The sequence below is a fragment of the Culicoides brevitarsis genome, chromosome 1, assembly GCF_036172545.1.
Source record: "Culicoides brevitarsis isolate CSIRO-B50_1 chromosome 1, AGI_CSIRO_Cbre_v1, whole genome shotgun sequence".
NCBI lineage: Eukaryota > Metazoa > Arthropoda > Insecta > Diptera > Ceratopogonidae > Culicoides > Culicoides brevitarsis.
In genome coordinates, this window is record NC_087085.1 from 8,140,732 (window position 1) to 8,156,529 (window position 15,798).

Sequence of the window (15,798 nt, forward strand, 5' to 3'; positions counted from 1 at the left end):
TTTTTGAAGAACTTAATGAGCCGTTGCAAATCGCCGTAATAACTATATTGCTTGTGAAATAGGAAGAGGGACGTTTCTCATTAACGTCAGTCAAACTGTCCTTGACACTCCTTCATTTCACGTCTCATTACTGGAAGAGAAACCTTCGCAAAACAAAACATCGGACAATTTCGTTAAATAACAAAAATAAAAAAAAATAGTGAAAATAATTGTAACATCATAAAAAACAACACGGAATTTTTGTTTTTGACAAGCACAAGATTAACGACGACGATCACTCTGGGAATCAAATTTTAATCATGAACTTCAAGATATTGTCAAAGTCAGAGGTGTGTGCGGTTACCTAAGAGATCTCGTTTAAAATTTATTGCCATGTTATTAGCGCGTCATGCAATTTCATGTCTTTATCACGTCTTTTTTGTTATTTTGATGAAAAAAAAAATAATTTCAAAAAAATTTGCGTGATTGTCAAAAAATTTAATTATAATTCCCGAAAAAATAATTCAATAAGGCAACTTTCGAACCTCTGAAGTGACACGCGTCGAAAAAAAAATTAATAAATAAAGACCTTCTAGCGAAATTCACACTTCTCCTTTTCCTGTCATCCCGGACGACGACACGTGAAATTAAACTTTTGGACATTTTGATTAAGTAAAAGTTCGTTCAAATTAAAAGAGCATGAAACGTAAAAACAATAGAGATTGATACCGTATGAAAAATTAAAAAATTCCAGTATCGCGTATCCGGATTCAATCTTGTTTCTTTCGTTTTTTTGTTGTATTTTTTTTTTCAATTTAGCCATAAGTACACATAACACGACGAAAACAACAGAAACAGTTATAAGCGGCAAGTAAGCGAGCGAGCACCCATTGATTGTTTTGATCAGGGTTTGGAATTTTTTTTTACTTTTACTTCATATTTTTTGCTTATTTGAGTTTAATATGAGATTTGAACAAAAAAAAGTTAAAATTAGTTGACTTAATTAATTAAGAAAAATATATTAAGTTCAATTAGGTCAATTTTGCTTTTGATTTAAGCTTTAAGTTTAAGCTTAAGTTTAATAAATGTTTAATTTTTGACTTTAAATTAATTTTTGGGTAAAAAAATGATTTTTCTGGATTTTGTTTTAATTTTTTTTAAATAAAGAAAAAAAAATAAATTTTAAATAATTTTTTTTTAATTTAAATTTTAAAAATAAAGATAATTTAAAAAAAAATAAATTTAGAAATATTTATATTAATTAATTAATTAATTAAAATAAATAAATCAATTAATTTATTAAATTTTTAATTCATCAAAAAATTAAATTTACATTTTTAGACCATTTTCTATAAAATTTATTTTAAAAAATTATGAAGTTTTTAGTGTAAATTTAATTAACTTCAAAATTTCCTTAAGTTTAAGAAAAATTCTTAAGTCAATTAGTTTCAAGATTAGTTTTGACTTAATGATAATTTTTTCGAGCAATAGTTTTAACAAAAATTAAAATAAATTTAATTTTTAAATAATTTTTAAAATAAATTTTGAAATAAATTTTTAAATTGTTTAAAAATTAAAAAAAAAAATATTATTTTTTCTTAAATAAAAATTTTAGAATTAACTCAACTGACTTAAAACTTAAGAATTAATAAAAAAAAACTTAATAATTTTTTTTTTTGACTTAAAACCAAATTTTTAACTATTTTTAACTTAATTTCAAGCAAAACCATTAAAAAAATTTTTCAACCCCGTTCATGTAGTGTTATTATTATATAAAAATGGTATGCATGCGTTTTGCTCTGAAACAATTTTTCTTATCCACAATTCCTTTATTGTTGTCTTTTCGTCGTTGACGCGTAGCAGCTACAGCACACACTCACAGAAGGTAACTACCATATAATTTGTAACACATTTTATTATTACTCTGCATTATTATTATCATTATTATTGTAAAAGCATGTATGACATTACGGACACTTTGGTGTACACGGATGACGATGAACGACCTTGCTTAATCAAAATACAATTCAGAGACTGGTTATTTTCCGCTACACAGCTGCCGTTGTTGTTGTTGTTGTTGTTTGGCGAAGATTAATTTTTATTATCATATCATTTTATTGTGTGTGAGTGCCCGTGTGTGTTATGTAGGGCAATGTACATACGTCAAGATGATAAAAAAAATAAAAGAAAATAAATGTTTAACAAAAAAGCGACTTTCACTGGTAGGCTCGAACTCGAAATATCGTGCTCTATCAATTTGTTGTTTGTTTCTGTGTGAAAAACCTTCTGTCACCGTTTGTCGTCATCATCCAAATTCCGTAATAATAATTACGTTGGACCAATTATGTTAACAGTTCACTTCAAATGGACAACAAAAAAAAATGTTGAAAGTAGAAATTATTATCAAACAAAACAATTATTTTATGAATTTCTTTGTAAATTCTGGGTCATTCGTACAGAATTTAATTCACGATCACAAACCGAGTGAAATTTTTTCCGCAACTTTGTACAAGAAGTTGCGGGAAATTTCAAATAAATCTAAACTAATTTTTTAAATTTTAATTTAATGTTTTTTTTAAATAATTTAAATTTACTTAAAATAGTTAATTAATTATTAAAATTAATAAAATAATTATTTTAAAAATATTAAGTTTTCAAAATACTTAGAATATTAAAAATTTTCTAAATTTAAAGAAAAACTTTTTTTAAAAAAAAATATTCAGAATTATTAAAATTTTTTAAATAAATATGAATTTTTTTTTTAGTTTTAATTTTTTAATAAAGAAAAAAATAAATTTTTTATTATTTTAAAATTTAATATTTTTTAAAATTTTAAAAATATATTATAATTAAAATTATTAAAAAATTATTATTAATAAATAAAAAAAATTAATTTTTTTTATTTTTTATTTTTTTTTAATTTTCCCGCAACTTTGTACAAGAAAAGCAAAAAATAAAAAAAAATCATGAAAGAGGAGAAATGATCATGATAATAATTGACTATTCTAAGATATTTTTGCTATTTAACTCTTTTTTTGCTTCAATGTTTATCTCGCGCTGTTGAAAATAAAAATAAATGATGACGATAATGTAATAAATGGTATATGACTTTTTCCCACAATATGGAATAAAATTTTGCCATTTCGATTCTATTTCGCTGAGGGCATGACGTCTGACATTAAATACGGTCTTTATTTTGTCTTGCGATATTTTTTTTCTTTTTCCTCACCTCAACAACGAATGCAATTAATTAGAAACATTTTGACTACAAAAAATGTCGAGTCACTAATTCTCACAGATTGCAGCTAATTTTAATGCTCGAATCGAAGTCAATTAAATAGAACAAAAGATGTCTTAATTAAATATTGCAAAAAAAAAAAAAAATAGTGCAGTGCATAAATAATACTTTTAATTTGCATCTATTCTCTTCTCTATTTTCTCGCCATGCCGTGCCAAGTGCCTCGAAGAAAAATTAATTAAAACTAAAATAGTGGCTTTGCTTGAAAAGCGTCACGTTCTTCAATTAAACAGTATTCTTTTTGCAAGAAAAAAATGCAAATGAACTCCAGATTTGTAGAGAAAATGAACAAGAATTCACTCCATTTGTGGCAAAATACAAAAAAAAAATGAAATTGAACTCGAATGACCTATCTATAATTAACTGGAAGTCTGAGAATTTTCCAACAGAGCTTATGATTGTTAATTTTTTTTATGAAAATAACAAAAATAAAAAAAAAAATCTCGACCATATGGCAAGCAGTTGGATTATTGCAGCAAAAAGTGAGAGTATTTTTTTGTCTTGTTTTGTACAACAATACGATCTTAATCCATTTTCGATTGATTAATGGCATGGCTTGAGTTGCCTCCTTAACTGTCACACACAACGAGCAACCACACAATTGTCGTGTTGGTCTCGTGTGAATTCCAACGAGTAGAGTGAACAAATAGTAGTTTTGTGTTAAAAATTTGTATTTCGAATTTTTCAAAAAAAAAAAAAAAAAAAAAAAAATTAAAAAAAAATAAATAAAAAATATTAACATTTTTAATTAAGTTAAAAATTTTTTTAAATAAATTATAATTTTTTTTTCAAAGAGAATTTTTATTTTCAATAATAATCATTTAATAATTTTAATAAAAAATAAATTTAAAAATAAATAAATAAAATTTAATTAATTTAAATTTAAATTTATTTTTTTTTGATTTAATTTAATTTAATTAATTTAATTTAAATAGTTAATTGATAAAAAAATAAATAATTTTTAATAAATAATTAATTTATTTTAGTAAATTTTTAAATAAAATTTTATTTATTTAAATTTTTAATTTAATTAATTAAATTTTATTAATTTAAATTTATTATTATCTAAATTATTATTATAATTTAAATCTATTAAATAATTTATTATTTTTTCTATTTTTTTTTAAATTTTAACTAATTTTAGATCAAAAAATAAAAAAAACAAAATATTAAATTAATTTAAATTAAAAATTTAATTTTTCAAATTTATGATTGCTTTAGTTCTCGAAAAAAAAATTCTACAATAATAAACGAGAAATAAAATTTTTAGAAAAAAAAAAATTATTTTTTTTTATTATTGTTATTATTAATTAAATAATTAAAAAAAATTATTGAAAGAAAAAAATCGTTTTTTATAAAACTAAAGAAAAAAAATAAAAATTTTTAAAATTTAAAATTAATTAAAATAATTATTTATTTAAAATTAAAATAAAAATTACTAAAATTGGAAAAAAATTTAAATTTTTTCTCGCAATTTTTTTTATTTGACACAAGAAACATTTTTTTTTGGTATACTAACAAAGCGAGAGGAAACAACTTCCACGGACTGTCCATTTATTATTTTATTTTAAAATGTGTCACAACTCAGTCTACTTACTTGGATGAATAATAATAAAAATAAAGGTTGGATGACATTTGTTAAACATGTAATTGAAAGTGATCCGTATGTAATGAGGCGTGATAAAATGGAATTCTTTTTATTTCTCTCACTCTCTCGTGTATTTTGCGTATAAACATGCAAATGTCAGTCAAATCCATAGGTTTGGCCTTTTAAATCATGTCACAAGTCATGAACGGCACACTACACAGGAATTTACTTCCTTATCGCGAGATATCGGATTTGTGATGAAATTTGTTTTTTTAAAAGTGTCACACATTTTTTTTCTTGTGTTTATATGTTAGACAAATATCATAACAACAATAATTTTGTCTGGCGTGACAAATGCTTACAAGTGGCATCAAGAAGCATAAAAAAAATAAAATAAGAATGTTCCGCCCACACGAAAAATGTCATTTAAATAAAATAATAACATGGAGATAATGGCGAAGAATTCGACAACAACGACAGCAACTTCCCTCAATTATTACATGCGACGACGATACATCGCTTTTTTTACATATTGCGTGCATTCGTTCAGTATTTTTCTTCGTTTGAAACGAAAAAAAAAGAGAATGAAAAATAATATTAACATTTTTATGAGACTTTTGAACAAGTAGCAAGAACAATAAATGAAAAAAATGTTTGTATTCATTAAATTCGAAAAAAAAGAAGATTTTTATGATGTTTCGGTCGTTACGACGCTGCAACGAGCATCATCATCATCATTATAACAGAGTACAGTAGTAACAATAAAATAGTTTCCATTTTTGGTTAAACACCCATTTAGATGTAAATTTTGCTGTCGTCGTCGTTAGAGAGCATATGGAAGTCAACTGTAACTGTAAGACTGCAATTTTCAGTCATAACTCATTGAAATTTCTGATGCGTATACACACCCGAAGAATGCCAATTGCTACCATATTTGACTCCAGCAAGTTATGATATGTTGATTTTAGGACAGTCATTAAACCAACGACAACTCCCATTAAAGGAACTCGCAACAAGCCCAAAAATAAGTCGAGGAACAGTTACACGTCGCGCTTTTTTTGTCACGATTGATTGATTATGAAATGCTCAATTATTAAGAGGCTTCGGCGAGTCCTCATGTTCGAACGGAGTACATTTCCTGATACAAGAAGAGATAGCAAAAAGTGACCGAAACTAATAAATGGCGGGTGACATAGTGCACAAGAAATGTTTTTGTCGAGAAATCGTGCAGAAAAATGATTAGAGAGAGAAATGTTTCATGTTCATTTTTTTCTTGTGTTTGAGAAATGTCAAAGAACTGACGACCACACGGGCGGAGTCAAACGAATTATTTTTTGTTTATGTTCGATAAATGTAAATTTTTTTTTTCGTTAAATTTTTGCAGTTATTGCGGATTAAATGTTATTATTAGGATGGTGCAATTTTTAAAAAATTTTTAGTTTTTTTATTTTAAAATTTCAATTAAAAATAAAAATTATTGCAATTTATTTAAAATTATCAATATAATTAATTATTTCACAATTATTTTAATTTTTTAAATTTCAATTAAAAATTAATTATTTTAAGAAATAATTAAGAAATAATATTAAAAAAAATTTAATGAGAATTAAAAAAATATATTAATTTTTTATTTTCTATTGAATTAAAAAATTTAAAAAATTAATTGTTAAAATTATATAATAATAATTTAATAATTTTTTATATTAAATTAATTATTTTTTTTTAATAATTTTTATTTTTCAAAAAATAATAATAATAATTATTAAATAAAAAAAATATTAAAAATTTAATATATCACTAAATTTAATCAAATTTCAATTTAATCTCAATTAATTATTTAATAAAAAAAATATTTATCAATTACAGAGTAATTTTTAGAAAAAAAATTGAATGATTATAAATTTTTAAATATTTAAAAAATTTTGAATTTAAAACTTTTCAACATAAAATGTCAAATTTTCAATAAAAAATATAATTTAAAATATATTTAAAATAAAAATAATTTAATAAAATTGATAAATATATCGAAAATTTTAAATCTCAAAAATATGTTTTTTTTTTCTGTCAAATAAATTAATAAAAAAAATAATAACAAAAAAAATATATTAAATTTAATTCGATTTTAATGAAAAAAATTCTAATAATTTAAAATAAGGAACCAAAAAATTTAAAATAAATATTTTTTTGGAAAAAAAAATTATTAAAAATATTTTTTTTAATAAAATTTTAGTATATTTTCACGATTAAAATTAAAAAAATATTTTTTTTTTTATTTATTAAGTATTTTTTTTTTAATTTTTTCATATCTAAAAAAATAAGTTTAAATTTTATTTAAAACATTTTTGCAAATTGCAACTGCCTAAATAATTTTTATTTCTCTTGCAAATCCCATTTGATTTATTTTGCATGATTTTTTCATGTTATTAACTTTTGTGAACTTTAAGATTTTTTTCTTTCTCTAAATTACGGAAAAAATTCTACCAGGTGTCGATTTGTGACCTGCAAGTTTACCACTAATCACAGTTATTGTTCAATTCGATCCGCACACATTCGTTTACTGTTTATTGATTTGTAATATGATCGCGTGTCTCCATGCCCCAACGCGAGAGAAAGAGCGAGAGAGAGACTGGCATTTTACCGTTTTTCCGAGACTTGCATAGAAAAAAGACAGACAACAACATCTAGCACATTAGTGAATAAATTACTGACATTAAAATATGTTACAAGTGGTTTAAAAGTGTGAATTGAGCAGGCATTAAAATGATTGCAATTGAACATTTATTATACGCATTAATACGAGAGATATGAAAATACCACACTAGATTTTTATTTTACGATAATGCAAAGTGAAAATTCATTCATTTTTCACGAGGGATTTGATGTAATTTGGTGCGAACGGGCGCGCGCGCGGGCATTTCATGCCATTTCATTTCTAGGTCAGTGATCTTGAACGCACATTTCCTGGTTTGAAATAATTTTTTTTTTCGTTGCAGTTTCAAAGCTATTTGCCAAGGACAGTTGTCTGTAAAGCACTGATTAAGATGGAATTTCTTCGTTGAACAAATAAAAAAAAATCGGAGAAGAACATTATTAACGATTCTCGTTGCTAATGAACCAAAACATATCAAGCGAGCGACAATAAAATAGAGCAATTATCTCCTTCTTGCGCACTTTTCGCCGTACGAGACGATCGTGAAATGCATAAGTGATGCAGTTAAATGCCAGCAACAACAAACAAACAGAGAGAAATAATGAAAAACCGGCTTATTTATTTATCTATGTTAATGTGTACCCACACGCGCAAAGAATTGTACGCAGATATTAATTTATTAATGTTAAACATCAATTTACGCATGTAACATTTCACTTTACGACAATAATTTAATCTTTCTGTATTTTAGATACGCTGTGCCTTCCAAAGCCCCCAAAGGAAGTTGACGCATTTTCGATAATGTTTTATTTATTTTTAAAATTATTTATTTTTCTACCTGCGACGAGGCTTCTTACAGAAGAAAAAAAATGACAAAAGAGCAACAAGTTAAATAAATAAAAAATTGTGAGGAAACCGGATTCAAAAAAAAAAAAAAAATATGCGGGAAAAAAATATTCTAGAACGCGAGACTCCTACACATAAAAAAAAATAATTCTGTTCTAAATATGCAAAATATTTTATGAAATTCTTGTCTGCTGCACTATTTTTAGATTCCCCATATTTTTCTTTCTCATCTATTTTGTGTGCGTTACATGCCAGGGAGATGATACTGTTGACAGATAAACTATCCCATATGTTGCTTCAGACATTCTGTTGATTTAGTTAAAAGCAATGCGAGTTATGTTTGAGGTACCGATGTCTGCGCAAATAAAAGATGCTAAAGGTACATGTGAAGGACAATGGTTAACTGATGGTTTTGATGCGGTGAAGGATTTCCATTTACTTTAATCAGGAGATTTAAAATGTGAGTGATTTTATGTTGATTTTATTAAAAAAAATTAAAATAATTATAATATTTAAATAAATATTGAAATATTATAAATATTTATTTTAATTTATTTTTTTAATAAAAATTATTTATTTTTTTAATAATTTAAAAAAAAATATTATGGATCAAAAATTTATTTATTTTTTTTATTTTTAATTTTTTTTATTAAAAATATTTAAAAATTATTATTTTTTTTTTAATTAAATTCAAAGATATTTTATTATTTTTTAATTATTAATTAATTTAATATTTAATTAAAAAAATATTTTAATTTATTTTATTAATTTATTTTTTAAAAAATTAAAAAATGCTATATTTGATAAAATAAAAAAAATATTAAATTATTTTTTTAATTAAATTAAAAGTTAATTAATTTAATTTAATTTTTATATTTAATTCCAAATAATTTTTTATTTTATAATTTTGCAGAACAAATTTTTTTTTTATAATTTTAAAAAATGGAAAAAAATATTACTTTAAAAAAAATTAATTAACTAAAAAAATCATTTTTTAAAAATAATAATTCATTATTTAAAAAATTAAAATAATTTTAATTTAAAAATTATTTTCAAATATTTTATTATTTAAAAAATATTTTTTAGAGAAAAAAAATTAAATTTTCAATCCCTTCGATGAAAAATTTAATATTTCATCTTTTTAAAATCTTTTCAGGATTGAAGGAGACTCCTCTCTAACCGGAGATGAAAAACCACTAAAAAGTGGTTTTCAATGAATTCAAATAAAAGGAACAATAACGACATTGTTCTCACCGATTCTCAGGGTAGTTTTGTCGCAAACGACACACATTTAACGGCACAAGTAACACAAAAACAAAAGAAAACGTGTTTCGAGCCTTTTATGTGTTGCTTTGTTTCTATTTTATTTCTAAAAATTGCTGCAGGCACTAATGTCACACTATTATGCCACTTTGGAAATAAATGGTGTCACTCCATAATAATTCCTTTTAGGGAGGAATGGAAATAAAATAAAAATTAAAATAATAAAAAAAATTGTACAACACGCAGCACGCAGCTAAGCTGCAATAAAAATTACTCATAATATGCAAGTTCTTATCGCGTTGTCCGCTTTATTATTGTTTTTTGCATTTTTTTTTTCTGCTTTGTTGTCACACTGCTGCGTTAGAAGTGCAACTGCTTTTACGCAAACGACACGAGGGAACAGTAGGTTAAAAATGTGGGATTGTAGGAGGTTGATTAGCGAGAGATACATTTTGCAAATTAAAATAAAATGTAAATAGAAGCAACAAAGATGGAATATTGTACAACATCTCGGGAGTATGTTCTGTGTGTGTTTTTAAATAAAAAGGAATTAAAATAAAAAATTGCGTTGAATTAGCGAGTGAATTCGATTTTAGTATAGATTTTTTGTACTGAATCAATAATTTTAAAATTTTTATAAAAAAATAATTTAATTTAATTTAATTAAAAAATATTTAAATTTAAACTAAATTATTTTTTTTTTTTGTTAATAAAAATTCATTTTTTTTTCATAATTTTTTAATTGATAAATTTTTAAATAAAAAAAAATTAAAGAAAAATATTTAATTTAAAAAAATCAAATAAATTTTTAAAAAATAATTTCTTTACATTTATTTTATAAAATTTTTAGTTAATTAAATTTTAATTATTTTTAAGTTTAAAATAAAATTAAAAATTGAAAGTAAAATTTTTTACTTTAATTTTTACAATTTTTAAATTTAATTCTTGATATGTATTTTAAAAAAATTTTTGGGACAAAATGGGATTAAAAATTGCCCAAAAACAATATAGAACATGAAAAATAAATTACAAAAAATACTTTGTTACACGAATGTTGCTGATATTTTCAGTACACTCAGATTGCATCTCTATGGCATTTACATAACTAAGCCCGCATGAGTATTCCTTTGTAGCACACTAGTTTTTATTTTTATCGCCATAGTGAAACCTTTTTAAAAATAAAGTGCATCCACATCGCAGTAGGGGAGTTCCATAGAAAGCAAAACTGAAAATGTGGCAAACATAAATATTTTATGAGAATCCATTAAATGATTTCAATGCTAGATTTTTTCTTTCAGTTCTTCGCTCTTCATATATTTTTTTATTCTTTCGAGAATGCATTTCCTTTCAATTGAATGCAAACGGCCATCGACATTATTTACATTTATAACTTTTTCCAGTCTCATGCTGAAAATTACGTGCACTTGTGCCACTTTTTAATGTTCTTCAGTGTCGAACGATTAGAAATTTATGACATTTGCATCCGTTCTTTGCAGTAAATTTGAAGTTTTTTTCTAAAAATATTCCGGATTTCTTGAAAAATTGAAATTTAAAAAAAAAAAAAAAAAAAATTAAAATAAATAATTTAAAAAAAAATATTTGAAAAAATGAACGATTTTTTATTAATTTTAATTTTTAATAATAAAATATGTATTTTTTAAATAAAAAATAAATTTAATTTATTTTAAAAATTTATTTTTTAGAAAAAAAAATATAAAAAATAAAATAAAAAATTTAAATTATAAATTAAAATAAAATTATTTTTTGAAATAAATTAATTAATTAATAAATAAATAAAAAAATTAATTAATAATATATTATTTTTTTAATTATTCAAATAAAAATTAAAATATTTAAATAAATAAATAAAATTTATAAATTATTTTTTTAAAATTAATTTATAAAAAATAAATAATTTTTAATTATAAAAATATTTTTTTTTAGAATCGATCGATTTTCTCCTTTTCTCAATAAATATAATAAAATGCATTGAAAATTAACACAATTGTAAACAAAAATTCTGCTCTGCCAGACAAAGGTATTTGTACAACAAAAATAATAATCAAACACAGCAGCAAGTAAAATGGCAAGTTGGTGTTTTATTTTAACAACAGAATCCATTTGTGGAAAAGGAAACATGTGTTTTCCAATTGGAATGGCATAAAATGAATTCAATTCATGCAGCATGCAAACGCTGGACAAAGTAAAATAATAAAAATAATAAATAGAACAGAGAAATGAGATTCACTTTTATACTTTGCTCTGCCACGAATGCATGTTCTTTATTTTAATAAAAAAAAATATTTTTTTTCTTATATTTTATTGAACTCTCAAAGTACAATTGTAGGTAGTTCAAGTCAAGGATATTTGCATATTGCACTATTTTGTCGTCGTCGTCGTCGTCGCGAGAGAGCGACGCTGTTTATTAAGAGTCGAGACAAGTAGATGCACGTATTTGATCGTTGTTGCATCAAGAGACGCCCTTTTTCTTCTTATTCATATTTTTTTTCGCTACTTATATTTATTTACAACATTTATTTATTTTAATGTCTCTCAACAGGGTAAAAACGACATGGATTGAGCAAGGCAAGGAGGCAAAAAAAAAAAGTTGCGACAAGTATAAAGATATGCTTGTAAGGAAGAGGCACGATATTCTTGTGTTTGTTTTGTAAATAGTAATGGTAATAATATAAATTCATGTACGACATTAATCTTTTGAATAGAACATTGTGTTGATAAGATGAAACAACTATTTTTTTTACTCTCCTTACACAAGATTGTGTCTCGCTCTGCGACTTGAATGCAAGCGAAAAATAATTATTTTATGCGCGGGGCCACCCAAGGACGACATTTTTTCGTATCGTTTTACCAATTTGACTGCTTAGGCGTTAAAATGGGATTAATTCACACTACAACAACAAAAAAAAAATTTTTTTAATTTAAAAAAAATATAAAAGAATTTTTTTTTTTGATTTATTAGTTGATTAAATTTGAAGGTATTAATGAATATTGCCAGAAAAGAGTCACGATCAAAGAAATTATTCAGAAATAAATTTTTTTCTTTAATGGAAATGAAAGAATAAGACAATGAACTCAATTTTGTCGGATTAGTTCTTCTTTCTTCTGTTCGTCATCGTCAGTTGCATTATCACATGTAAAAAAATTTATTGAATCCATTAAGGATGGATGCATTTTTACCGCAGGATGCTTACGTTATCGTGCACAAGCAATCATAAATATTCAAAAGACTCCATTAAAAAACTTTTGTGTGTAACGAAACACTTGACAATTAATACATTTAAACGTTCCAGAATTAAATTTCGATTAAATCTCTCTAATAGGTAATGGACACTATTCAAGCGTGTAGAATGTGAAGGTTAAATTTCAATCACGTTCATAGATCATTATGCTAATAAATGCAAAAAATAACACGTTTGCCCAATTATTGAACAAAAAAATAAATTTCATCAAAAAATTCTCTTTTGTCTATTTTTTCACATACGAAAAAAAAATTGACAAGTCACAGGTAAATTACATTGTAAACACGTTTCACACTGTTTCTAACAACAAATTACATATTGCTATAGCAACAGAAACAATAGACACGTAATAAATAAATAAATAAGAGAAATACGAAATATTTACAATTGGGTCGTTTTTGTGTCTGTCGCCCTTTTATGTCGTTGCCACAAACACTAAATGGTTCCTTATCATTTTAATAACACCTTATCTGTGTTTTGCCTCTGAGACCATTATTGATGACGTACACGAGTGTCTGCAGCAGCTGCTGTATTACAAAGATGCTTTGAGATGCATTTTTGAGACATGAGTCATTTTTTGATTACTCACTAAATTCTGAGTTAACGTCATTCGGGTTCTTGATAAATTTTTTATTGAGGATTTTTTTAATGGGAATTAATTTATTTTGTTTGGGTTTAAGAATTAATTTGGGTAAAGTTGAAATTTTTTAAAATATGGATAAAATTATCGATTTTTAATACTGAAATTTTTTTTTTTTAATTCTTAATTAAAATAATTTTTTAATTCAAAATTAAAATTTTTTTTAATTATTTTAAATTTAATAAAAAAAATAAATAAAATAATAAAATTAATAAAAAAATATTAAAAATAAAATTTATTTTTTTTTTAATTTAAAATAATTTAAATATCTTTTTATTTAAAAAATTTATAATAATATTAAATTAAAATTAAATAAAAAAAAATTAATTAATTAATTTATTTTTTTTTATTTATTTATTTTAAAAAATAAAATTAATTTTTAAATAGAATTTAATTTTATAAAAAGTTTTTTTTTAATTATTTTAATTATAAATTATAACTTTTAATATGAAAATTTATTTTTCAAATTAAAAAATATTTTAGATTAATAAAATTTCAAAATTAATTTAAAATAAATAATATAAAAAATATTAATATAATAAAAAAGATTAAAATTTTTCCCATGATAAAAATTAAATAAATATGTTTTATACAAAAATGTATTTTTTTAACAAAATTAATTTATTGTTTTTTTTAAATTTGTTTTAAAAAATTTAATTAAAATTAAAAATTAAATTAATTTTTTTTTAACAATTTTTTATTTGAAAATTTTTTTTAAAATTACAAAAAAATCAATTCAAATTGAAAGCAAAAAAGTGTTCTAATTTTTTCTTTTATTTTAGTTAATATTTATTTATATTTTTTATTTAATTTCAATATTTAAAAATATTTTTTAAAAAAATTCTTTAAGTTCTTTATTTTTTTCTAATTTTATTAATTTTAAAAAAAAATTATTTACAATTTTTTTTTTCGAAATTTTATTTTTTTATTTTTTATTAAAAAAAAATTAACTAAATATAAATATATCAACTTAAACCATATTATTATAAAGAACAAGTTTTTTGTTGTTCAAACAAAGATAAAAGTGCCTTACAAAGTAACCCTTGCTCTTTCTTTTGATAACTCAACGACAAATCAATCAATTGCAATCAAAGCTTTTAACGCTGTGCAAATATTTACACTTTTATTGTATTTATTTGTAAATATTTATCAAATCAATAAACCTCAAAAGGAGACATTTTAACTGATAAGATAATCGAACTTGAACCTCATACCAAAGAAAAAAAAACATTCCGGAGGAAATTGATCGCACAAGAGAGAAAGAGGAAAAAATTATGCATGACATTAATCACCGGAAGTTTAATCATTAATTCCTATTTTTTTCTTGTTCTATCTGCAGATCAGATGTCTACGCAACGCACACAACGATAGACTCGAGACAGACACGCTGCCAAAGAATGCGCATTTTCATCTCGTGTGTTATTAAATTTATTTATGGAATCTAGTTTCGCTCGGCATACAACGACGGGCATTGTTTACATTCGTTCGAAATTCTTCAGATAGTCTGTAAATTTAGAATTTTGAGTCAATAAAGCAGATAAAGTTGATTAGTGCATGACCCCAATCTAAGCAGTCTGAGAATTTTTTGTGTGACAAATTTCTACTTAATTCGTTACTTAATTGGATTCGATGACCAAACGTCACGTTCGAAACATCAGGGAACAAAATTTTGTTCTTTTCTCGTCTTTCTTTCTGCATCTCTTCGTTCACGATAATTTATCTTCTGTCAAAAAGTGCCAAAGTGAGCGTGTCACCTAAATATTTATTATTTTTTATGCATTTCTCGTTCTTTTTTTGTTTTCTCTCACGTAATAAAATATAATGAAACTTCAGGCATGATGATGCAATACAAATAACCAAACGAACCGGCTGAATGCAAATTTTTTAGTTGAAAACTTTTGTTCATTGTTTTCCAAAATAATATCTAGAAATTTTGTTTGTAAACTATTTTTGGCTCACAAAAGTGGCTTGGCGTTGAATTAAAATGAGAAATGTAGTTCTTTACTTTTTCAACAATTATTATTACCAACAGTCCTCTCGTTTTTCTGAATGAGACGAATGAGTCACGATAAACTTTTTTATTAACAAATTTTTAGTTTTTTTTCTGCACAAATTTCACATATTATCACTTTCTATGCATATTTTTTTTAATAAACTTTTACTTTGCTAAAATTTTTGATTTGTTGCTTTGCTCAAAATAGGAAAAAAACATAAAAAAATAAATACTGACCATATTCGAACTTTTTATTGCAATTTTTGTCACTTTTTTCTGTT

At 23.4% G+C, this 15,798-nt stretch overlaps 1 protein-coding gene across 1 annotated transcript in view; it reads right to left on the reverse strand.

The window, feature by feature from the left end:
• Positions 1 to 15,798, reverse strand: part of LOC134827293 (uncharacterized) — a 45,157-nt gene extending 29,359 nt beyond the window's left edge. Inside the window, exon 1 of the mRNA XM_063839879.1 lies at positions 15,755 to 15,798. The gene's annotated coding sequence lies outside the window, so the exon portion shown is untranslated. The remainder of the gene's footprint in view (positions 1 to 15,754) is intronic.